Source organism: Salvia splendens, chromosome 12, assembly GCF_004379255.2.
Source record: "Salvia splendens isolate huo1 chromosome 12, SspV2, whole genome shotgun sequence".
Classification (NCBI taxonomy): domain Eukaryota; kingdom Viridiplantae; phylum Streptophyta; class Magnoliopsida; order Lamiales; family Lamiaceae; genus Salvia; species Salvia splendens.
Genome location: NC_056043.1, coordinates 5099483 through 5113547, shown reverse-complemented (window position 1 = coordinate 5113547; position 14065 = coordinate 5099483). Strand labels below are relative to the sequence as shown.

Genomic DNA, 14065 nt, shown 5'->3' with positions numbered 1-14065 from the left:
TTCAGTGTCATGAATGATTCAAAATTGGAGCAGCCATAGCCACAGTGTGTAAGAACCAACTAAAATACATACATGCATCTACAAGAGAAAACAAGCACAAGAAGCGTATATATACCTTAGAACATCCATTTCCTGCATCGGTGCAGCACAAACATTTCCAAGGAACACATTAATTCCAACAACCCCCAAAATTGCTCCTCTTGCTACCTTAACTGCTACAATGGATGGATATCCAGCTTCCATGTCCATCTTCTTTTGCACAGAAACCAGCTTGGCTGCTCTTTGTTACATTCAGAACATGACTCAAAAAGCATAGGACCTAAAAGATATAGAGGTTATCACACCATTAACCACGCTCTAGCCAGGCAGCCACGGTTCATCCACCGGATGTGGTTTTGTGGATTCCAAAGGTATGACTTATGAGCCTATAGAACATATCATGTTAAGTAAGGTCGTGACTACTTCACTCTCCTGTCAATTTAAGTACTTGTAATTTATACCTAGAGAATTCGATATGGGATACTAATGCTGACAGACCTTCAACAATGACTTGGCAATATATCAACCAAAAATATGGAGTATCAATCATGGATTATCAAACTAATGTGCATAGGATTAAGAAACTTGTAAAAAGCTATAAAGGGAAACAAAAAAAGGATTAGAGTCTGTCAGACAGCTGCCCGGCCATCCTGACAAGACCGGAGTCAAGCCAAGAACGATCATCTACTGCACAATGAGCCGGAAACCCAACCCAAGGGGCTGTTAATCACGCTCTAGCCAGGCAGCCACGGTTCATCCACCAGACGTGGTTTCCTGTCTCCTTAGAAATCAAGGATACAGAGGTACGAGCCTATAGAACAGATCCTGTTCAAGTAAGGTCGTGACTGCTCCACGAAGCCATCAGCTTATCTGCAGTAAGTTTATTCTCTAAGACTTCGATGTGGGACACTAAAAATCAAGGTTTAGTGCTAAAATTACTTTTTCAGCCTGATATCGTTAACAGAAAGGGTGCCGATGGTTTTCGTGTTACAGAAGAAGAAGCCAGTTGATTTACAAAATTCAGTGATGCTATAAAAAAGTGAAAGTGAGAATTATTGAAGAGAATAAAAAGCATATGTGAATTTAAACCTGCTGCTGCTGCTGCTGCTGCTAAAGGCGGAGAGGAGTGGAAACAGGAGACGCCTTTCAAACGCTGCTCGAGCTTCCATTGTTTCAGATAACTGAGTAAATGGGAAGGGAGGTGACAGCGGCGAGTAGCTGGACGGAGGCGGCGGTGATGGTCTCACATCGTCAGAAAATTGAAGGAAGAAGTAATGGTGATTTGTGGAGAGGGAGAGGGAGACTAGAGGGAGACAGACACACATGGCTTCCATTTTGGTATTTGTTCGATTCCCAATCAGCATAAAAGATGAATGAGAGAGAGAGATGAGACGGAAATGAAAAGCCATTTTTGACAAATTAGAAAATTTTAATTTATTTCCTAGACTATAGTTTAAATTTGATCTACTCGGACTAAATATTACTATTAGTATTTCATTCTATTCACGATGTCAGTCAGCATTTTTTTTTTGGCACAAAATATTTAGGATAAATTGTTATATAAAATACTCTCTCTATCTTCAAAGAATATACAATTTGGGTTCGGTACGGATTTTAATGAAAAATTGGTAAGGTAAAATAGAGGTAGAAAGAAAAAAGTAATTAAATTATTATTAGTGGAAAATTAGTCTCATCTCATTAGAGATAAAATACTCGTTTCCAAAATTGGAAAGTGCATATATTCTTGTGAGAGAGACTAAAAATGAAAGATTGCATATTCTTGTGGGGCGAAGAGAGTAAGTACGAAAAAAGTAGTTGAATATTTTAAAGAAAAAAGATGAGAGGGAGATTTATTTCTAAATATAAAAAATGAATATCATCAGTGAGACAAATTAAAAAGGAAAGATGTACCGAATCTTAAGAGTTTTATTAAATGGGCATGAAGAAATACTAGTATATTTTATTATTATGATTTATAGTTCTAATAATTACATTAAGAGTTTTTAAAATAATTATTAATTTATAAGTATGACAATAATAATATTAATAATATTATTAAGTGTTAAATATGTAAGTATAGGGGGACCTTATTCTCCTTTTCCCATCTTACATCCTTTTTCCTTCTTAATAATACCCGTTAGATCTAGGGAATCGACGGATCGGATTGTTTTAATAAATTTACCTCCGTGTTGCATTATAGACGTTGGCTTAATGCATTACAGGGGTAATTTGGCCATTTGACAGAAGCTGAACCGCCATATCTTGGAATATGCTAATTTCACGGGATTTCAAACGCTCATATTCTCCTTCTTTCCTCATTCATTACGCCCACAACCCTTACAACTACTTCCACTCTCTCCACTACCCAAACCCTAGAAATCTACCTCCCCAGCGGCGCGTTTGGAGATTTTGGATTTTGTCGACCAAATTTTCGGAGGGAATTAGCTTTCAACGCTGAAATCGACTCGGAAACACCGACTACTTTCTAATAGGTATGTTTAAACAGTGATTTAGGCGTCCTTTTTTCGTGATTTTGCAGACCAAGGCGGCGGTTTCGTGATTTTGCAGACCCATTTTGGGTTCGGTTAAATAATGATGAATTCCAGTACCATAATATGTTTTTGTGGTTTTTGGCAGATCGAAAATGCCGAAGAGGGGTCGTCCGCTATCGCAAGTAACAGAGGCTGCAGGTAAAATTTACATCGTGTTGCTTCAAATCAATATTTGTTTTTTCAGATTGTGGGTGATGGTATTAGCAATTCTGTTAAATCCGCATTATACATGTTGTCTGGTGTGCTGACTAAAATCATGACACGGTTCATACTTTCAGATATATTCAATGAATTGTGGAACTATAAGCATGCATTTTTTGGTGTTACTGTGTGCATTATATGAGGTATATTAGTGCATTATCCGTAGTATATAATGCATTATCAGTAATATTTAGTGCATTATCAGTATTATCTAGTGCATTACCAGTAATATTTAGTGCATTATCAGTAGTATCTAATGCAGTATCATTAATATTTAGATTGTGAGTGATGGTATTAGCAATTCTGTTAAATCCGCATTATACATGTTGCGTGGTGTGCTAACTAAAAACATGACACGGTTCATAATTTCAGATATATTCAATGAATTGTGGAACTATAAGCATGTATTTTTTAGTGTTACTGTGTGCATTATATGAGGTATATTAGTGCATTAGCAGTAATATTTAGTGCATTATCAGTATTATCTAATGCATTATCAGTAATATTTAGTGCATTATAAGTAATATTTAGTGCATTATCAATATTATCTAATGCATTATCAGTAATATTTAGTGCATTATCAGTAGTATCTAATGCATTATCAGTAATATCTAGTGCATTAACAGTATTATCTAATGCAGTAGCAGTAATATTTAGTGCATTATCAGTAGTATCTAAAGCAGTAGCATTAATATTTAGTGCATTATCAGTGATGTTTAATGCATTATGCGAATGTTTTACTCAATCATTCATGTGATGTGATTGATTACGTTGTTTGCATTAATATGTAAACATTAACATGAACACATCATTACACAGAACGTAGTCCACTTTTTTGAAAATGTTGTGATTTGTTACTTTGTTTGTGCAATTTCAGAGAAGCGAGTTAGATCTGAACTCGACGATGCAGTTGATGATTTAATTCCGGTAGCGTTGGCACAAAAGTTGAGGGATCGGTTGGCAGCTGCTGCCCCTAGTAGCTCAGCAGGTGATGTTCAACAGACACAAGTTAAGGGAAGAAAGACTGATCGTCTTTACTGCAGGCGCACACCGTCGGAGTTTCTGAACTGCTTGAAGCAGTTAAATCCAAGTCAGCTTGTAGTGCTTGATGGTTTCTGGTATTTGTTGGAAGACTTAGCACTTTAGATCTTTTTACAAACTTGAATACACTTAACAATGTTTTTGAGACTAGTCTTTCTGATTTTGATCTTGTGAACAATCAGTCTAACCGTATGTTCATCGTGATTATTCAGACGGCTAAGAATACTTAGTGTGTAATTGGTGTATTATGTTATTTGTCTTGTTTGTATTATGTTTTTTGTCTGTATAGTTGGCCGATTAACTCTCGTAATGCTTAACATATGCCAAATAATGCACTAAACCTTGTGCGCAATGCAATGGCAACACCAAATAATGCATTTGTATATTAAACACCTAATACATTAAGCCCTGTATGTAGTACGCCTCTATTTTATGTGCATCATATATGCATATAATGTAAGTAGTCGTATTAGATTATGCATTACAAAACGTTGTTTGTGTATTTAACCCAAATAATGCACCAATCGTTATGCGCAATGCAATGGCAACACCAAATAATGCATTTGTATATTGCACACCTAATAATTTAAACCATATATATAGTAGGCCTCAATTTAATGTGCATCATATCTGCATATAATGTAAGTATTCGTATTAGATTATGCATTACTGAACGTTGTTTGTGTATTTTAACCAAATAATGCACCAATACTTGGGCGTAATGCAATGGCAAACCCAAATAATGCATATGTATATTGTACACCTAAAATATTAAGCCATACATATAGTACGCCTAAATTTTATGTACATCATATACGCATTAATATTAAGCCCAGGGGATAGGGTCTAGTATGTACACATTAATAACAACGTTAACAAAGACTATTAATGAGTACGTACTATACCCTAGCCCCTATGCTTATTAAACCCTAAGGGGAAACAAGAAACGTGTGTCAAACATCGAAACACGACACATCTTATTCGTATACATTGCAGGTCACATATGGTGCATTATGTAGTCCACAATATCCATTATTCGTTACCATTCGGCGCATTATTCGTATCTGTTTAAACATTGTTATTAATGAGTACGTACTATACCCTAGCCCCTAGGCTTATTAAACCCTTAGGAGAAACAAGAAACATGTGTCAATCATCGAAACACGACACATCTTAATCGTATACATTGCAGTTCATATATGGTGCATTGAATAATCAATAATATCCATTATTAGTAACCATTCGGTGCATTATTCGTATCAGTTTAAACGTTGTTATTTATGTGTACGTACTATACCCTAGCCCCTAGACTTATTAAACCCTTAGGGGAAACAAGAAACGTGTGCCAAACAACGAAACACGGCACATCTTATTCGTATACATTGCAGTTCACATATGGTGCATTTTATAGCCAATAATATCCATTATTCGTTAACATTCAGAGCACTATTCGTATCGGTTTAAACATTGTTATTAATCACAAAACAATACATGTTAAGCTTAATATGCATTATATGACATACGGTGCATATTACCCTTCAGAAATAGTGCATTACATCTTCATATTTATACATTACATGTATTATCTCTTTCATATGTTGTACATTACCCTTCAGAAATAGTGCATATATATCTCTTTCATAACCAACATTCCATCAATGTATCCCAAATCGATATATATAATCTATACATTATTACTTCAGATCATGTTCACCAATATATGCAGTTTAAAATTTTAACATCTGTTGTTTACTACAACTCCACTATATTCAAATTGAGGAGGAGAAAATGAGTCTTCGGAAACAGAGAAGAATCACGTGTGTGGAAAATTCATTATTACTGTTTGTTACAATTCATTATTCGCTGCTTGCTACAATTCATTATTTAAAATTTTACACTTGCTGCATTATTCGCTGCTTGCTACAATTCATTATTACTGTTTAAGTACTAAACACTATCCCACACACTTATTAAACCCTAACACATAAACTGATTAAACCCGTAGAAGACACAAGAAGGGTGTGCCAAAATCGAAAAAAGGTGTACATCTTCAACGTATGCATTGCAGTTCACATATTGATCATTATATATCCACTAATATCCATTACTCATTACTATTGGGTGCATTATTCGTATGTTGTTAATTATCTACAGTAGCCAAGACTATAACTACACCCTTATAAATTGATTCATACTCACGGTCCTCCATACGGGGTACGTTTAACATTCTACGTTACAACTCTACCGCCCAGAATTGCAACCCTACGCCATTAACATAATCGTATTGAACAACTACTAAGCATTGGTCGCAATGTTTAAACCAAATCGATACATACACAAGAATGGTTTTATAAGAGTTATCGGATTAGCTCAACAACGACCGAATAATCGGACATAACGTAATTATTAGTAACAGAATCGACACATACACAAACGAAGGCGTATCTGAATTACATTCTTCCAAAATTACAAAAGACCAATCTCTACGACACCTTCAACATACAAAATTAACGACGACGACAACGCATGAATGGATATCCGATACTTGAAAATAGTGATTAGCGAACAATTCAATTGCGGCGACGGAAGAGTGGATGAACTCACGTCTGGACTGTATTGCATAGAAGAATAACTGTGCAGATCTTCATGAACGTGAATTAAGGAATCACCATAACTAACTAAAATAATGAGTTCCAATTTAGCCCTTTTCACAATTTTTAATCATTAAATTAAATGGTTACACGGCTAAATATAGTCCATAGGATTGTAAAAATAAACGGTTAAGATTAAGAAGGAAAAAGGAGGAAATATGGGAAAAGGAAATGAATACATCCCTGTAAGTATATACAGTATATAAAAAGCTAGAGGAATAAGAATCCAACGCTAAGCTACTTTCTATGTTTTTGGAATTCTTTGATTAATACGGAGTATTATTGGAATTTAAAATAAAAATCAAATTAATTTCTCAACAGAATCCTAACAAGCATGCCCATAATAATTAACTACAAATACTAATTTACAACATATCATAGTAAAAATCACCAATTCGACATAGAATATTAATAATTGTGAAATACAGTTAAATTTTACTAGTTTTAATATTAGTGGATAATCTTATCGTCAAGTGAAATATTTCCTACTATTATTTTTTTATCCGTCCATTCTGGTTTTATTTTTCACAAATTTTATCCGTCCATTCAAGATGTGTAATGGAGACTATAAATAATCTCACTACTATTAATAGTCCACACCGATCAAAAAGCGAGTCAAAACTTAACATTTACTACTATCATGCTTCCTCCGTCTTGTGAATAAAAGTCTCAATTCATAATTCCAATAATACATTACATTCACATATTCTTTAAAATTAACAAAATATAAGTGAGACTCATATTCCATTAACATTCTTCCACTTACTTTTATTAATATTTCTTAAAATCCGTACTGGAAAGAATGAGACTCATATTCACAGATGGATAAAGTATTTAAGAGTGTCCACAGTAGGAGAGCCCCCGCGGCCGCCGACTCCGCGGCTCCCTATTGCGGAGGACGCATCAGCCGGGGCGAGGAGTGCGGACAGCCCTCAGCCGAGTAGTCGGCGTGGACGGGGCGGGGGGTATCAGCCACGGCGGTGCCCGCAGCGGGTTATTGCCCGCCGCCCGAAAATTTTTATTATTACTCCCTCTGTCTCAAGGTAGATGTCGCACTTAGGAGATGACACTGGATTTTAGAAGATGTTATTTTGTATGTTAAGTGGTGAGAGAAAATATAATTTTATAATTGATGTGAGACGGAATTTTTTCCAAAAGAAGAAAAGTGACATCTTTTGTGGACCAACTAAAAAGGAAAGTGTGACATCTACCTTAGGACGGAGGGAGTATTTTTTTTAATTTTCGGTAGTATTTTTTTTAAAATTACTCCCTCCCACAATTTTTTCACCTCACCCACATCTACACCCCCAATTTCACTCTATATTTCACTCTATATTTTCGTTAATATGCACGGTGGAGACAGTGATTCCCCCGGCACCGGAGACTCAGGATACGGCAACTATCCTCCTACCCAACCGTGGAGATCGAGTCAAACTCCCCTTCCATCACAGTCGTGGGTGCCGACATCCCCGCCGTGGTAACATACACCCCAATATTGGGGTCAGTCCTCTTATAAGTGGAATATGAGTCGTCCCCGATTGGCGTTCGGAGATTACCGACCCAACATGGACGCGATCAACCATCCGCGTCCGGATACCCTTCTCACTCTTTCCGACCCACCCAATCTCCTCTGTCTGATTACGACAGATTCACATTGGAACAGATGATGGGTATGAGTCTGGGCCTACCGGAGACTCCGCCATCACGCGTGGACGTGCTGGTTCCAACGAGAGTCGGCGGTTGCGGTGGAGGTGTCGGCGGCGCCAGCGGAGGGAGAGGAGGCGGCAACGACGGTGGAGGGAGAGGAGGCGGCGGCGATAGTGGGGAGGCCGCGGGGGCGGTGGAGGTGTCAGTGGCAGCTCGGGCAACGGTCGTCTGTCCACGCCCTACACCAAAGCGGAGTCCATTGCTGTGGCAAAGGCCTGGGATGTCGTCACGTCAGACGCCGCAGTTGGCACCGATAGTTAAGCTTCTGGAGGCGCGTCTTGGTGGCCTACAACGACTTCAAGCCGAGAGGCGCTGCCCCGCAAAAAGTGGGGGAGGATTCTAAAAGATGTCAAGAGGTTCGCGGGCATATACGAGAACAATCAGCGCACTGCTGAGAGTGGTCGCAGTGAAGCCGACGTGAAGGCATTGTCATTCTCCATGTTCAACACTGAAGGGTTTCCTAAGTTCGGCTACTGGGACAAATTTCTCATTCTCCAGGACTGCCCAAAATTCATGGCCATCTTCTCTGAAGAGCTTGCTCCTGGGTCGAAGCGGACTAGACTTGGCAGAGCCGAGAACTACAGCAGCAGCGGCTCAAGTTCCATCGACCTCAACGCAAAAGGAAAGAAAACTTCTCTTTACAAAAATTGATAAGAGCAACAGTTTGGATTTTCTGCTACACAATCATGTTTTTATTTTACTACTAGTATATAAAATATGTCATGAGTAATATATTCAATATTTTATTTGACTATGTAAATAAAGTCTCAATCTATTTAGACCACGATATTCAGTGTTTGATTACACTTAATTTAAGAAGTTAAGCTATTATAAATCTAATCAAAATAAAGCCAAAAAGATGAATTAATGAAGGAAAGCCACTCTATTGACTAGAAATTAATTTTTGAATGTGGCCATTAAATTAATTGTCACTAGACAGTATATCTAGTTACTATATTTTCACTTTCTACACACCATCGATCTCAATTTCGACTCAATTTTTCTAAAATTGACATAACACTTCACAATCTAAAGAAATTAAAGTTTAAACTTATTCAAAATAATATGTTTTGAATAAGAAAATGACATTCAAATAGTCCTAAAAAATTTTATGTTTGCAACATAATGCTTCTTTGAAGTAATTAATTTGGTTTTGCTGAAAGTCTCATACAGGGTCATAGACAAGGACTTTAAGATACAGAGATACAGGTCTATAGAAATAAATCATGTATAATCAGGTCGTAGTAGCTTTACGAAGCCATCAATAAGTATATGTAATCTATTCTTTAAGAATTCAATCTGGGATACTAATGATCAGTCTAGTGCAAAATATATTGGAAGGATTTAGGTTGTATTATTACTCGAAGCTTTGGTTTAGTGGATAAATTGTTTTAAAGTTTTAAAGTTTAGTGGATAAATCGTTTTAAAGTCTCATACCCGGGAATCATAAAGGGAAGTAGGGGTGGCGAAATGGGTAGCGGATAAAGTTTTGCGGGTACGGGTATACCCGATACCCGCGTGGGTATACGCGAAATCCCGACAATACCCGACATTTTTAGGATTGAGGTTTTCAATTTTTTATTTTAGTTAGTTAATTTCAAATATTTAATGCCCAATAAACTTTATTTCTATTTTTCATTCATTCTATATACAACACCGTAGCATACACATATTATAATATTATATGGATAGCTCATGCACGTATACTATATGTACACCCACATATATAATGTCCGCCATTAAGAGTTCCATTTGAGTTCGGCACAGGTTTTAAGAAATATAAAGAAAAGTGGATAGAAAAAGATAGTGTAAAGTGAGACTTATTTTTATATATTAACTTTATAATAAAATATGAGTAAAGTGAGTTATTAGCTTGTGGGTCTATCTTAATAGTAAAAGTGAACCGAAACTCCCAATTGCTGACGGATTAAAATGGTAAACTTGGACACCTAATGGTGGACGGATTGAGTGCTAGTAACGATAAATAACAATACACATATATTGGTACACATATTATATACGTCCACATAGTGACACACATATATCAACTCAAATGATGCCAGCGGGTTTGGGATACCCGATGCAGGTATCGGGATTCCCGTATAGCCATAAGGGTCGGGATTGGATAGTAAGAGATTGACTATTTTGGGTTCAGGTACCCGTAAAATTTGATACACGAGCCCATTAAATTCCTGATGCCATAAAATTTGCTACAATAAGAAGCCCAATAGATTCCTTAAAACAAATATTGAAACTAAAATTGGTGGGGTATGCCTGGCCATTGCAATAGTGCAACGCAAAAGCGACACATGAAAACCCAAGCAGCAAGCTACTTTGATGGGTCTTCCCCCTCAAAAAATAAATTTAATATCGTGTGAACCAATGGTCCACATATCAGATATTAAACTGATAAGAACAGATACTACACTTGATCTTAGCCAAAAGGCCGAGAAAGGTATGAGTTTTCCATTGACTTACCCATGATTTTATACCACATGGTCTGCTCAACCTTTCTTTATACATTCGATGTGGGAATACAATTTCTATAAGGATAGGTGATATATGTTCAGCTATAATGCTAAATTTTTAGAAGAATGTACCTTGTATTATTGCCCCACTTGGAAACTTCAGTGTCATGAATGATTCAAAATTGGAGCAGCCATAGCCACAGTGTGTAAGAACCAACTAAAATACATACATGCATCTACAAGAGAAAACAAGCACAAGAAGCGTATATATACCTTAGAACATCCATTTCCTGCATCGGTGCAGCACAAACATTTCCAAGGAACACATTAATTCCAACAACCCCCAAAATTGCTCCTCTTGCTACCTTAACTGCTACAATGGATGGATATCCAGCTTCCATGTCCATCTTCTTTTGCACAGAAACCAGCTTGGCTGCTCTTTGTTACATTCAGAACATGACTCAAAAAGCATAGGACCTAAAAGATATAGAGGTTATCACACCATTAACCACGCTCTAGCCAGGCAGCCACGGTTCATCCACCGGATGTGGTTTTGTGGATTCCAAAGGTATGACTTATGAGCCTATAGAACATATCATGTTAAGTAAGGTCGTGACTACTTCACTCTCCTGTCAATTTAAGTACTTGTAATTTATACCTAGAGAATTCGATATGGGATACTAATGCTGACAGACCTTCAACAATGACTTGGCAATATATCAACCAAAAATATGGAGTATCAATCATGGATTATCAAACTAATGTGCATAGGATTAAGAAACTTGTAAAAAGCTATAAAGGGAAACAAAAAAAGGATTAGAGTCTGTCAGACAGCTGCCCGGCCATCCTGACAAGACCGGAGTCAAGCCAAGAACGATCATCTACTGCACAATGAGCCGGAAACCCAACCCAAGGGGCTGTTAATCACGCTCTAGCCAGGCAGCCACGGTTCATCCACCAGACGTGGTTTCCTGTCTCCTTAGAAATCAAGGATACAGAGGTACGAGCCTATAGAACAGATCCTGTTCAAGTAAGGTCGTGACTGCTCCACGAAGCCATCAGCTTATCTGCAGTAAGTTTATTCTCTAAGACTTCGATGTGGGACACTAAAAATCAAGGTTTAGTGCTAAAATTACTTTTTCAGCCTGATATCGTTAACAGAAAGGGTGCCGATGGTTTTCGTGTTACAGAAGAAGAAGCCAGTTGATTTACAAAATTCAGTGATGCTATAAAAAAGTGAAAGTGAGAATTATTGAAGAGAATAAAAAGCATATGTGAATTTAAACCTGCTGCTGCTGCTGCTGCTGCTAAAGGCGGAGAGGAGTGGAAACAGGAGACGCCTTTCAAACGCTGCTCGAGCTTCCATTGTTTCAGATAACTGAGTAAATGGGAAGGGAGGTGACAGCGGCGAGTAGCTGGACGGAGGCGGCGGTGATGGTCTCACATCGTCAGAAAATTGAAGGAAGAAGTAATGGTGATTTGTGGAGAGGGAGAGGGAGACTAGAGGGAGACAGACACACATGGCTTCCATTTTGGTATTTGTTCGATTCCCAATCAGCATAAAAGATGAATGAGAGAGAGAGATGAGACGGAAATGAAAAGCCATTTTTGACAAATTAGAAAATTTTAATTTATTTCCTAGACTATAGTTTAAATTTGATCTACTCGGACTAAATATTACTATTAGTATTTCATTCTATTCACGATGTCAGTCAGCATTTTTTTTTGGCACAAAATTTTTAGGATAAATTGTTATATAAAATACTCTCTCTATCTTCAAAGAATATACAATTTGGGTTCGGTACGGATTTTAATGAAAAATTGGTAAGGTAAAATAGAGGTAGAAAGAAAAAAGTAATTAAATTATTATTAGTGGAAAATTAGTCTCATCTCATTAGAGATAAAATACTCGTTTCCAAAATTGGAAAGTGCATATATTCTTGTGAGAGAGACTAAAAATGAAAGATTGCATATTCTTGTGGGGCGAAGAGAGTAAGTACGAAAAAAGTAGTTGAATATTTTAAAGAAAAAAGATGAGAGGGAGATTTATTTCTAAATATAAAAAATGAATATCATCAGTGAGACAAATTAAAAAGGAAAGATGTACCGAATCTTAAGAGTTTTATTAAATGGGCATGAAGAAATACTAGTATATTTTATTATTATGATTTATAGTTCTAATAATTACATTAAGAGTTTTTAAAATAATTATTAATTTATAAGTATGACAATAATAATATTAATAATATTATTAAGTGTTAAATATGTAAGTATATACAGTATATAAAAAGCTAGAGGAATAAGAATCCAACGCTAAGCTACTTTCTATGTTTTTGGAATTCTTTGATTAATACGGAGTATTATTGGAATTTAAAATAAAAATCAAATTAATTTCTCAACAGAATCCTAACAAGCATGCCCATAATAATTAACTATAAATACTAATTTACAACATATCATATTAAAAATCACCAATTCGACATAGAATATTAATAATTGTGAAATACAGTTAAATTTTACTAGTTTTAATATTAGTGGATAATCTTATCGTCAATATCACAAAGTGAAATATTTCCTACTATTATTTTTTTATCCGTCCATTCTGGTTTTGTTTTTCACAAATTTTATCCGTCCATTCAAGATGTGTAATGGAGACTATAAATAATCTCACTACTATTAATAGTCCACACCGATCAAAAAGCGAGTCAAAACTTAAAAGGAAAGTGTGACATCTATCTTGGGACGGAGGTAGTATTTTTTTTTAATTTTCGGTAGTATTATTTTTTATAATTGCTCCCTCCCACAATTTTTTCACCTCACACACATCTACACCCCCAATTTCACTCTCTATATTTCACCCTATATTTTCGTTAATATGCACGGTGGAGACAGTGATTCCCCCTGCACCGGAGACTCGGGATACGGCAACTATTCTCCTACCCAACCGTGGAGATCGAGTCAAACTCCCCTTCCATCACGGTCGTGGGTGTCGACATCCCCGCCGTGGTAACATACACCCCAATATTGGGGTCAGTCCTCTTATAAGTGGAATATGAGTCGTCCCCGATCGGCGTTTGGGGATTACCGACCCAACATGGACGCGATCAACCATCCGCGTCCGGATACCCTTCTCACTCTTTCCGACTCACCCAATCTCCTCTGTCTGATTACGACAGATTCACATTGGAACAGATGATGGGTATGAGTCTAGGCCTACCGGAGACTCCGCCATCACGCGAGGACGTGTCGGTTCCAACGAGAGTCAGCAGTTGCGGTGGAGGTGTCGGCGGCGCCAACGGAGGGAGAGGAGGAGGCAGCGACGGTGGAGGGAGAGGAGGCGGCGGCGGCGACAGTGGGGAGACCGCAAGGGGCGGTGGAGGTGTCAGTGGCAGCTCAGGCAACGGTC

At 37.2% G+C, this 14065-nt stretch overlaps 2 long non-coding RNA genes and 3 other non-coding genes across 5 annotated transcripts; all 5 read right to left on the bottom strand.

The window, feature by feature from the left end:
• Positions 1 to 47: 47 nt before the first annotated feature.
• LOC121756979 lies at positions 48 to 1459 on the bottom strand. Its single transcript, XR_006041141.1, has 2 exons — positions 1129 to 1459; positions 48 to 909 (listed from the first exon to the last, which is right to left on the bottom strand). It is a non-coding gene; the product is annotated as an uncharacterized LOC121756979 (long non-coding RNA).
• On the bottom strand, positions 663 to 882 carry LOC121759815. Its single transcript, XR_006041758.1, has one exon. It is a non-coding gene; the product is annotated as a small nucleolar RNA U3 (small nucleolar RNA).
• An 8995-nt stretch (positions 1460 to 10454) lies between the features above and the next one.
• On the bottom strand, positions 10455 to 10650 carry LOC121759776. Its single transcript, XR_006041722.1, has one exon. It is a non-coding gene; the product is annotated as a U2 spliceosomal RNA (small nuclear RNA).
• A 214-nt stretch (positions 10651 to 10864) lies between these two features.
• Positions 10865 to 12273, bottom strand: LOC121756875. The gene is made up of 2 exons (XR_006041121.1): positions 11946 to 12273; positions 10865 to 11726 (listed from the first exon to the last, which is right to left on the bottom strand). It is a non-coding gene; the product is annotated as an uncharacterized LOC121756875 (long non-coding RNA).
• On the bottom strand, positions 11480 to 11699 carry LOC121759814. The gene has a single exon (XR_006041757.1). It is a non-coding gene; the product is annotated as a small nucleolar RNA U3 (small nucleolar RNA).
• Positions 12274 to 14065: the final 1792 nt, after the last annotated feature.